Source organism: Zea mays, chromosome 1, assembly GCF_902167145.1.
Source record: "Zea mays cultivar B73 chromosome 1, Zm-B73-REFERENCE-NAM-5.0, whole genome shotgun sequence".
Lineage (NCBI taxonomy): Eukaryota > Viridiplantae > Streptophyta > Magnoliopsida > Poales > Poaceae > Zea > Zea mays.
Window position 1 is genome coordinate 93,489,258 of NC_050096.1, and position 10,935 is coordinate 93,500,192.

Sequence of the window (10,935 nt, forward strand, 5' to 3'; positions counted from 1 at the left end):
CAAATGAGACCTAGGACACGCGAGACAAAGTGCTAAAAAGATACGTACTGTACAATATATCGCAGTTATAGCAGTGAGCACGTTCAATTTAATTTGCGACACGACAAGTTGCATCGTAAACCAGACACCGCCATATGACGACCGGGTGGTGTGCTGTGCTGTGCTGGGCTGGGCGGACTGCGGTGGGTTGGTGAGACGGCTCGGATGGACCACCGGACCCCGTTCTACACGCGCTTGCGAGTTGCAACCCCAACTGCGCAGGGGATATCATGGCTGGCTAGCCGATTGACCAGATTTTTACGCCTCAGATAGTCGGATCGGTTATTTGGTGTATACTATCCATGCAAGCTACCAGGACAGCTGGAGTGGATGCCGTTTGCCTGGGCTTCATTAATGTCGTTCCAATTTTGGCAACTGTAGCTGTAGCTCGAGGTCCCGTGTGGGAGATTTCGTCAGCACTCCCTAGTGTTGCGAATATGGGCCGGGAATATGCGCCGGGCTTTTCGGGTCAGCACGAACACGGTTGTAACACTCAAAATTGTTTACAAGGAATAAATAGCGAATTCCCTATTGTATGTGCCTTATCTGCATCATAAAAAAAAGAACACATATGATTGAGATTTATTTATTTAAAACCAATGGTATTAAAATAAAGAGGAAATGCATCATATTGGATTTTTGTGTGTGCATTAAACAAAATAATAATGATAATGATAATAAGATAATAATTACTAGAAGTTGAATTAAACCCTAAATCGAAAATAGGGTTTTGGAAAAAATAAAGAAAGGAAATATCACATAACACATGGGGAATAAATACTACACATAAATATATCCCCAAATTAGAACTTGTTATGGCACAATATAACCTAAGGATAAATTGGTCACAAGTTTGAATCTAAACTAGAATTTAAATTTGAACTTGAGAAAATCTAAAATGTAAAAGAAAAATAAAAAGAAAAAGGATAAGACACCTAACTAGGCCCTGACCTCATTTTCGGCCCAGTCCCTATTTTCTCTGCGCGGCCCAGTCTTTTTTTCCCTTGCGCGCGCTCGCCCTCCTGCCCACTCTCTGTCGCGTGGGACCCGCGTACCAGCCGCGACTCCGCGCTGGCTCGCTGGATCTCTCAGTCACGGGCAAAGCGGCCCCGTCTGTCAGAACCATCAACCACCTCCGATCGTGGCGCGGCTCATGCGGACCTGCTCGGACCCTGTGCTAGCTCTATTCCCTCCCTATCTCCTCTCCGCTTCGTGCGCTGGCGGTTGATGGACGGACTCCGAAGACCTCGGCCGTAACAAGATGCCGATCTCGCCGCTGGGACTTCGGCCGCTTGAAGCGGGTCGGTCAGCTCCCCTCCCCTCCGGTACGCCGGGGATAGCGGGATCCCGATCCGGCCAGGCGCTCCTCGGTCCTATAAGATACGTCCCTGGCTGGACGAATCAGAATCCCCTCTCTCTCGTCATCTACCTTGTGCCGTAGCCTCGTTCGCCCCACGCAGCGCCACCGAAGGAAAGCGTCGCCGTCCTCTCTCCTCGCTTGCCCTGCTGTTCGGAGGTTAGGCTTGGGATCGGGTCCAGGGCCTGCACCGAGCTGGAGCGAAACCATCTGTGGAGCTTTCGGGTGGAATCGACGACCGCGCAGCCATCAATTGCTCACCGGAAACTCCTGCTCCGCCGTGGGACATCCTCTGCCGCGGCCAGGGAGCTTCGCACCATTTATTCCGGTACAAGTCTGTCTCACATGTTCTATGTACACTGGATAGCGATTAGCATCGTTCCAATTTAAGTTCGACCGTGTGTTTGGCCGGATGGCCATCGCCGGGGTTTTCGCCGCCGTGAGGGTCGGCGGCGCCTCCAACCTCAGTTGTCGCGTTTGGGGCAAAGAACAGGAACCGTACGATTCTAGCCAACGGCTGAGATTAAGTTTTGCGTACCGTTTCGGCCGGGCACGCTGTGACCGTAGATCTGCGATCCTACGGCTCGGATGAAACCTGGTCTCATTAAATCGTAGGCGTCGGAGTTGGATCCTGTGGCTTTGATCGCGTACCGGTTCGCGTATACAGCAGTTTAATCTGGCGCGCCCAAGCCTGATCCAACGTCCGTGATCAATCCGTACCCTTTCGACCGCATTATTTGCATAAGAGCCCCCGACAAACTAGGAAAATAAACCCACCATCCTTCACAGCTGTTCCCTGTGCCTTAGAATTATTACCTCGAGACCCCTTGACTTTCCTGGAAATTGAGGCCCAATCCAGTGACGTGTTAAAATGAATAAATGAATTAGAAAAGGTATTTTAATACAAAAATAAACCCTAGAACTTGTAAAACTCATAGAAATTCCATTTTTGGTCCAAATTAATCCATTCCACTTTCTAAATTTTTGTAATTTAATTCTCTATCACGTAGTGTCTCTGTTTTATCATGACAACAGTAAGAAAATTAATTCCACACTTAATCCTATTTTAAACACATAAAACCTTCGGAAATTCATAACTCCTTAACCGTAACTCCGATCTTGAGAAATTTGCTATTTTGCCACTCTCAATTTTGGCTGTCTGTTATTATGCCATCCCGTGTCTATGACTAGTGGGACCGTCTGTGTCTATGATTTGTGGGTCCGATGGCATATTGGCGAAGCCCACTAATGATAATGGCAAAATTGCCAATGGCTCCTCCGATCTTAGTGGTTCCCGTTCCCACGGTCTCGTGGCAACGCGTAGATCATTATTATGCAGTAAGTTCTTATGTTTGGTGTGGTGTTAATTTTGTCTATACCATGTCTGTTTGTATTGCTACGACTAGCAGTGAGGTTACGAGGATCTGAAGTTCATCTTGTCACCTGGAATCTCAAGTCCCAGGCAAGTTGTGCCCTTGATCACTTCTTTTTACCCACTCATGTTCTAATTAATCATAATGATCTGCATAGGTTTAACTTTGATGGGACCCAATAGGTCACCCTAGTTTGTTTATCCTGAATACCTTGTTTACCCCTGAATCACTTGGGTAGTTCTGCTACTGCTTTATATGGTTTTGGGTTAATATTTCATTATATCTATGTTCCAATTATGTTGTTATTTTATTTATGTTCATGACAAGATCATTAAATGTTAATTGGAACATAGAGCTTAACTTGAGAAACACGTGCCACCACAAGGGTTTATGGACGCCCTTGGCTGACTAATTAGGAAAGCTAGTGGAGGACTACCTTACCCGAAAGGGGCAAGGGCAGTAGGGGAGTGGTCAGTGTAGGGAGGCCCTCGGGAGGATTTTGCTGCGATGGCGGTCCTGCAAGGGATTCCTGCATTGGAGCTTCCCATAAACTGTAGCGGGTTTTCTAAAGCTAGTGGAACTTTGTAAAGGCCTCGTAGTGTTACCCTGCCTCGCCTCCTCGGTAGAGGTGTATGGGAAGTCGCGATCCCTTGGCAGATGGGTAACATGACTTGTGGGTAAAGGGTACCACCTCTGCAGAGTGTAAAACTGGTATACTAGCCGAGCTCACGGTCATGAGCAGCTCAGGACTCTCTGATGATTAAATTATGGAACTTAAATTCAATTTGCCATATGCATTGCATTGCAGGTGATGTTGTTACTTTTGTTCTACTACTTAATTGGGTTGGTATTTACTTATACTTAGTAATTGCTAATAAAATTTTGACCAACTTTAAAAGCAATGCTCAGCTCTAACCATCCTCTTTGGTAAGCCTTACACTTCACGTGAGCTCCCACCTTTGGCGAGTTCATGCACATTATTCCCCACAACTTGTTGAGCGATGAACGTATGTGAGTTCACTCTTGCTGTCTCACACCCCCCCACAGGTCAAGAACAGGTACCGCAGGATGAGGCGCATGGAGGATGCTGCGATGAGTTCGTGAGAGAGATCTAGGTCGTCGTCTCCCAGTCAACTTTGGGTTGCTGGACCGTTGTCTCCTTATATGTAATTATTTATTTTGTATAGAACTCCTATTATATAATAAAGATGTGACATTCGATCCTGTGCCACTATGCATCATATGTGTGAGACTTGGTCCCAGCACACCTGGTGTTTATGTTCGCGCCCGGGTTTTGGACCCCTAAAATCCGGGTGTGACAGAAGTGGTATCAGAGGAATGTTGACTGTAGGACGAAACCTAGATAGAACTGGACAACCAATACTTACTTACCTTTGCTACTCTGATTCTTTTCTAAACTTATCTTAATCTTTTCTCGTCTATTTCCGCTCTACTCTGATTATTCTTACCTTTTCTTTCCAAAGACAAATGTGGATTTCACACTTTGAAATCCTGTGCCTAAAGTGACCTTCAGGAATAGGAGACCTATTCTTAGGAACAAAAAAACTATTTTTATAGGTACCTATGAACTTGAATGTTTGTTCTTATGATACTTGTTTGATTTGGATCTTTGATTGAGTGTGATGAGTTGTGGAGTAATGTCCACAATTATATCTACATATACATATAGGCATAAATATAAATAAATAAAATTCATAAGATAAAAAAAAGACTAGATTATCCCTTATTAAAGTATCTAACCTAACAATATCTATCTCATCTTAAAAGATTCTATCCTACACTCACAGATCCATCCTATCTCAAAAGATCCTAACTTATCCTAATATATTTAGCTTAATAGATTCATCCTATCCTAACCACTTTACTTATCTCATCCTAAAGTAACAACCATGATCTAATTAATGAAATCTTATCAAGTCTATCTAGTCATAACAATCTAACCTAAACTAACCTAATCTAGATTTTATATAATCTATTATGATATAACCTAGAGTAAGTTACTTGATGTTGGTACAAGGGATAAGGTCATACTCCTAATCCACTTAAGACTAAATTGGTGACTTAAATCAACTCGGTTATACCCAACAACATGACCTACATAACAGATCAATCTTAGCCTCTTGTCCCAAACCCGGATGGAGACGCCAAAGAGCAAGAAGGAGGAGACCAACCTCGACATGGAAGAATAGGAGTCAAATCAGATCACAAGATGATTCAAGATTTACCACCTTGGATGGAGCCTTCCCTTACCAAGTTCTTCTTACCATCAGCTAACCTCACTCTGCCCATCTCTCTTCTTACCTAACCGTGTTCCTAAACATCGAAGATACCCATGCTCTCCTAATCACTCACTAATGAAAAAAAAAGACTCTTGATTTTTGAACTAATTAGAAACTAAAAGCTAAAATTCTAAAACACTCTTCCCATATCCTCTTTCTTACAAATCTCGGGGACGAGATTATTTTTAAGGGGGGGTAGAATTTGTAACACTCAAAATTGTTTACAAGGAATAAATAGCGAATTCCCTATTGTATGTGCCTTATCTGCATCATAAAAAAAAGAACACATATGATTGAGATTTATTTATTTAAAACCAATGGTATTAAAATAAAGAGGAAATGCATCATATTGGATTTTTGTGTGTGCATTAAACAAAATAATAATGATAATGATAATAAGATAATAATTACTAGAAGTTGAATTAAACCCTAAATCGAAAATAGGGTTTTGGAAAAAATAAAGAAAGGAAATATCACATAACACATGGGGAATAAATACTACACATAAATATATCCCCAAATTAGAACTTGTCATGGCACAATATAACCTAAGGATAAATTGGTCACAAGTTTGAATCTAAACTAGAATTTAAATTTGAACTTGAGAAAATCTAAAATGTAAAAGAAAAATAAAAAGAAAAAGGATAAGACACCTAACTGGGCCCTGACCTCATTTTCGGCCCAGTCCCTATTTTCTCTGCGCGGCCCAGTCTTTTTTTCCCTTGCGCGCGCTCGCCCTCCTGCCCACTCTCTGTCGCGTGGGACCCGCGTACCAGCCGCGACTCCGCGCTGGCTCGCTGGATCTCTCAGTCACGGGCAAAGCGGCCCCGTCTGTCAGAACCATCAACCACCTCCGATCGTGGCGCGGCTCATGCGGACCTGCTCGGACCCTGTGCTAGCTCTATTCCCTCCCTATCTCCTCTCCGCTTCGTGCGCTGGCGGTTGATGGACGGACTCCGAAGACCTCGGCCGTAACAAGATGCCGATCTCGCCGCTGGGACTTCGGCCGCTTGAAGCGGGTCGGTCAGCTCCCCTCCCCTCCGGTACGCCGGGGATAGCGGGATCCCGATCCGGCCAGGCGCTCCTCGGTCCTATAAGATACGTCCCTGGCTGGACGAATCAGAATCCCCTCTCTCTCGTCATCTACCTTGTGCCGTAGCCTCGTTCGCCCCACGCAGCGCCACCGAAGGAAAGCGTCGCCGTCCTCTCTCCTCGCTTGCCCTGCTGTTCGGAGGTTAGGCTTGGGATCGGGTCCGGGGCCTGCACCGAGCTGGAGCGAAACCATCTGTGGAGCTTTCGGGTGGAATCGACGATCGCGCAGCCATCAATTGCTCACCGGAAACTCCTGCTCCGCCGTGGGACATCCTCTGCCGCGGCCAGGGAGCTTCGCACCATTTATTCCGGTACAAGTCTGTCTCACATGTTCTATGTACACTGGATAGCGATTAGCATCGTTCCAATTTAAGTTCGACCGTGTGTTTGGCCGGATGGCCATCGCCGGGGTTTTCGCCGCCGTGAGGGTCGGCGGCGCCTCCAACCTCAGTTGTCGCGTTTGGGGCAAAGAACAGGAACCGTACGATTCTAGCCAACGGCTGAGATTAAGTTTTGCGTACCGTTTCGGCCGGGCACGCTGTGACCGTAGATCTGCGATCCTACGGCTCGGATGAAACCTGGTCTCATTAAATCGTAGGCGTCGGAGTTGGATCCTGTGGCTTTGATCGCGTACCGGTTCGCGTATACAGCAGTTTAATCTGGCGCGCCCAAGCCTGATCCAACGTCCGTGATCAATCCGTACCCTTTCGACCGCATTATTTGCATAAGAGCCCCCGACAAACTAGGAAAATAAACCCACCATCCTTCACAGCTGTTCCCTGTGCCTTAGAATTATTACCTCGAGACCCCTTGACTTTCCTGGAAATTGAGGCCCAATCCAGTGACGTGTTAAAATGAATAAATGAATTAGAAAAGGTATTTTAATACAAAAATAAACCCTAGAACTTGTAAAACTCATAGAAATTCCATTTTTGGTCCAAATTAATCCATTCCACTTTCTAAATTTTTGTAATTTAATTCTCTATCACGTAGTGTCTCTGTTTTATCATGACAACAGTAAGAAAATTAATTCCACACTTAATCCTATTTTAAACACATAAAACCTTCGGAAATTCATAACTCCTTAACCGTAACTCCGATCTTAGTGGTTCCCGTTCCCACGGTCTCGTGGCAACGCGTAGATCATTATTATGCAGTAAGTTCTTATGTTTGGTGTGGTGTTAATTTTGTCTATACCATGTCTGTTTGTATTGCTACGACTAGCAGTGAGGTTACGAGGATCTGAAGTTCATCTTGTCACCTGGAATCTCAAGTCCCAGGCAAGTTGTGCCCTTGATCACTTCTTTTTACCCACTCATGTTCTAATTAATCATAATGATCTGCATAGGTTTAACTTTGATGGGACCCAATAGGTCACCCTAGTTTGTTTATCCTGAATACCTTGTTTACCCCTGAATCACTTGGGTAGTTCTGCTACTGCTTTATATGGTTTTGGGTTAATATTTCATTATATCTATGTTCCAATTATGTTGTTATTTTATTTATGTTCATGACAAGATCATTAAATGTTAATTGGAACATAGAGCTTAACTTGAGAAACACGTGCCACCACAAGGGTTTATGGACGCCCTTGGCTGACTAATTAGGAAAGCTAGTGGAGGACTACCTTACCCGAAAGGGGCAAGGGCAGTAGGGGAGTGGTCAGTGTAGGGAGGCCCTCGGGAGGATTTTGCTGCGATGGCGGTCCTGCAAGGGATTCCTGCATTGGAGCTTCCCATAAACTGTAGCGGGTTTTCTAAAGCTAGTGGAACTTTGTAAAGGCCTCGTAGTGTTACCCTGCCTCGCCTCCTCGGTAGAGGTGTATGGGAAGTCGCGATCCCTTGGCAGATGGGTAACATGACTTGTGGGTAAAGGGTACCACCTCTGCAGAGTGTAAAACTGGTATACTAGCCGAGCTCACGGTCATGAGCAGCTCAGGACTCTCTGATGATTAAATTATGGAACTTAAATTCAATTTGCCATATGCATTGCATTGCAGGTGATGTTGTTACTTTTGTTCTACTACTTAATTGGGTTGGTATTTACTTATACTTAGTAATTGCTAATAAAATTTTGACCAACTTTAAAAGCAATGCTCAGCTCTAACCATCCTCTTTGGTAAGCCTTACACTTCACGTGAGCTCCCACCTTTGGCGAGTTCATGCACATTATTCCCCACAACTTGTTGAGCGATGAACGTATGTGAGTTCACTCTTGCTGTCTCACACCCCCCCACAGGTCAAGAACAGGTACCGCAGGATGAGGCGCATGGAGGATGCTGCGATGAGTTCGTGAGAGAGATCTAGGTCGTCGTCTCCCAGTCAACTTTGGGTTGCTGGACCGTTGTCTCCTTATATGTAATTATTTATTTTGTATAGAACTCCTATTATATAATAAAGATGTGACATTCGATCCTGTGCCACTATGCATCATATGTGTGAGACTTGGTCCCAGCACACCTGGTGTTTATGTTCGCGCCCGGGTTTTGGACCCCTAAAATCCGGGTGTGACAACGGTCCAAAAATAGAAGTCCAAAGTACAGCCTGGCACGAAATAATTTGGATCGGGCGTCAATTTCCGGCCCGTCGGGCCAGCACGACCCATATAGATGGGCTGGGCTTGGGCCGGCACGGCCCAATTAAGTCCAATCTATTTAATTTCTTTAATTTAGTAAGATATCGACTTTATATTGTTGTTATATTTGGAGTTTATGTGGTCAAATAATGTTAGAATTGTTTAATATCTTTAATTTAGTAAGATATGAACTTTATATGGTTGTAATATTTTGATTTTATGTGGTCAAATATACGGGTCGGGTTTAGACCGGCACGGCTCAAAGAAGGCACGACGTGGTTTAGAGTCGGACTGGGTCACTGTTTTTACACTTCGGACTGGCACGATACGACCCAAAAATCTTTTAGTCTTTGTTGGTCCAAATCCGTTTAGTATGAAGCATGATGGACTTGACCGGGCTGGCCGGATACGGTCCAATTCCCACCACTAGCACTCCCTCTGTCCCGGAAAAGTTGTCGTCCTAGAACCTGCCGTTTGCCTCATAAAGTTTGCGGTGTGGGTCTAAAAAAATCCTGGCAGCAGATTCTAGACACAAAAAAGGTGTAATAAAGCAGTGGCTAATGTTTTATGCACATGAATCATTGTATTTAATAGAAGTATTGTTGTATTCTCTCACTTAACTTGTTTTCTCACATATAATGTTAGAACGACAAGCTTTATGGGACTGAGGGAGTAGTAAATAGGTTTGACGAAACACCACTCATGTTTCCATGACTCGCTTGGCTTATTTTCGTTCGTGAGTCGTCTTAGCTCGTTTCGATTTTATAGTGAACCGAGCCAGTATTATAGCTCGGTTATCTAATGAGTCAGCTCGTGAGCTAACTCGTGAGGCAGACGAGCCAAGCCAAGCACAACATAAGTTTATCTAACACGACGGGCCAAATGGGACTAACACGACGGGCCGGCACTGGCACGACACTAAAAAGCACGGCACTGGCACGGCACGACACGGTCCTTTTAGTGCCAGTGCCGGGCACGGCCCGTTCTTAGTGTCGTGCCTGGGCCACCACTTGGGCCCGTAGGGTCGGCCCAGGCACGGCACGGTAAATTGGGCTGGCACAGCGCCGGCACGGCCCACCCAGGAGCCGTGTAACCCGCCCCCGGCCCCCACTTCCCCACTCCCCAGCCGCGGCCGCTCACTCGCTCACTCAGTCACTCGCTCTCGCTCTCGCTCAAACCCTAACTCGCTCTCGCTCAGCCGCGGGCGATTCGGCGGCGTCCGGCGAGCTCCCCTCTCCCTCGTTCCCTCCGGCCTCCGCCTCCGCTAAGCGCTCCGGTCTCCATCTCCGCCTCCGGTCTGCGGTCTCCGGCTCTCCGCCTCGGCGCCTCCGCTCGGACTCGGATCGATCGTCGCTCGTCGGAGAATGGAGATCCTCTCCGGCTCTCCCCCGCTCGGATCTGCGCATTTGTGAACCGGGTAACTCAGATCCATAACCCCCGCTCGGATCTCTTGTCTTCTTCTCCCCCTCCGGTGTGATCTGCGGAGATCCCGGTGCTCCGGCTTATTAGGGTTTGTGAACCGGTGCGATCTGCGCTTCTGCGGAGATCCCGGTGCTCCGTTCTCCCTCATCTCTCTCCTCTCTCCTGTCTTCTTCTCCCCCTCCGGCCTCCGGTGTGATCTGCGCTTCTGCGGAGATCCCGGTGCTCCGGCTTGCTCCGTTGAGGAACCGGGACTCCGGGGTCCGGTACGGCGGCACTGGCACTGGTACTCTCCTCTCTCCTAGCTCCGGTCTCCCTCTCGGCCTCTCCTCTCTCCTAGCTCTGGTCTCCCTCACCTATCTTCTTCTCCCCCTCCGGCACTGTCCGGCACTGGCACTGGCACTTGTACTCTCTTCTCTCCTAGCTCCGGTCTCCCTCTCGGTCTCTCCTCTCTCCTAGCTCTGGACTCTGGTCTCCCTCACCTATCTTCTTCTCCCCCTCCGGCACTGGCACTGGCACTGGTACTCTCTTCTCTCCTAGCTCCGGTCTCCCTCTCGGCCTCTCCTCTCTCCTAGCTCTGGTCTCCCTCACCTATCTTCTTCTGGTGCTCCGGTCTCTCCTAGCTCCGGTCTCTCCTAGCTCTGGTGCTCCGGATTCAAATCCGTGGAGGAACCGGTTGGCCGGACCGGTCATCCCCTCCTCTCTCCTAGCTCTGGTGCTCCGGCTTACTCCGTTGAGGAACCGGGACTCCGAGCCCGAGGTGGGTCGATGGCCGTCTCCG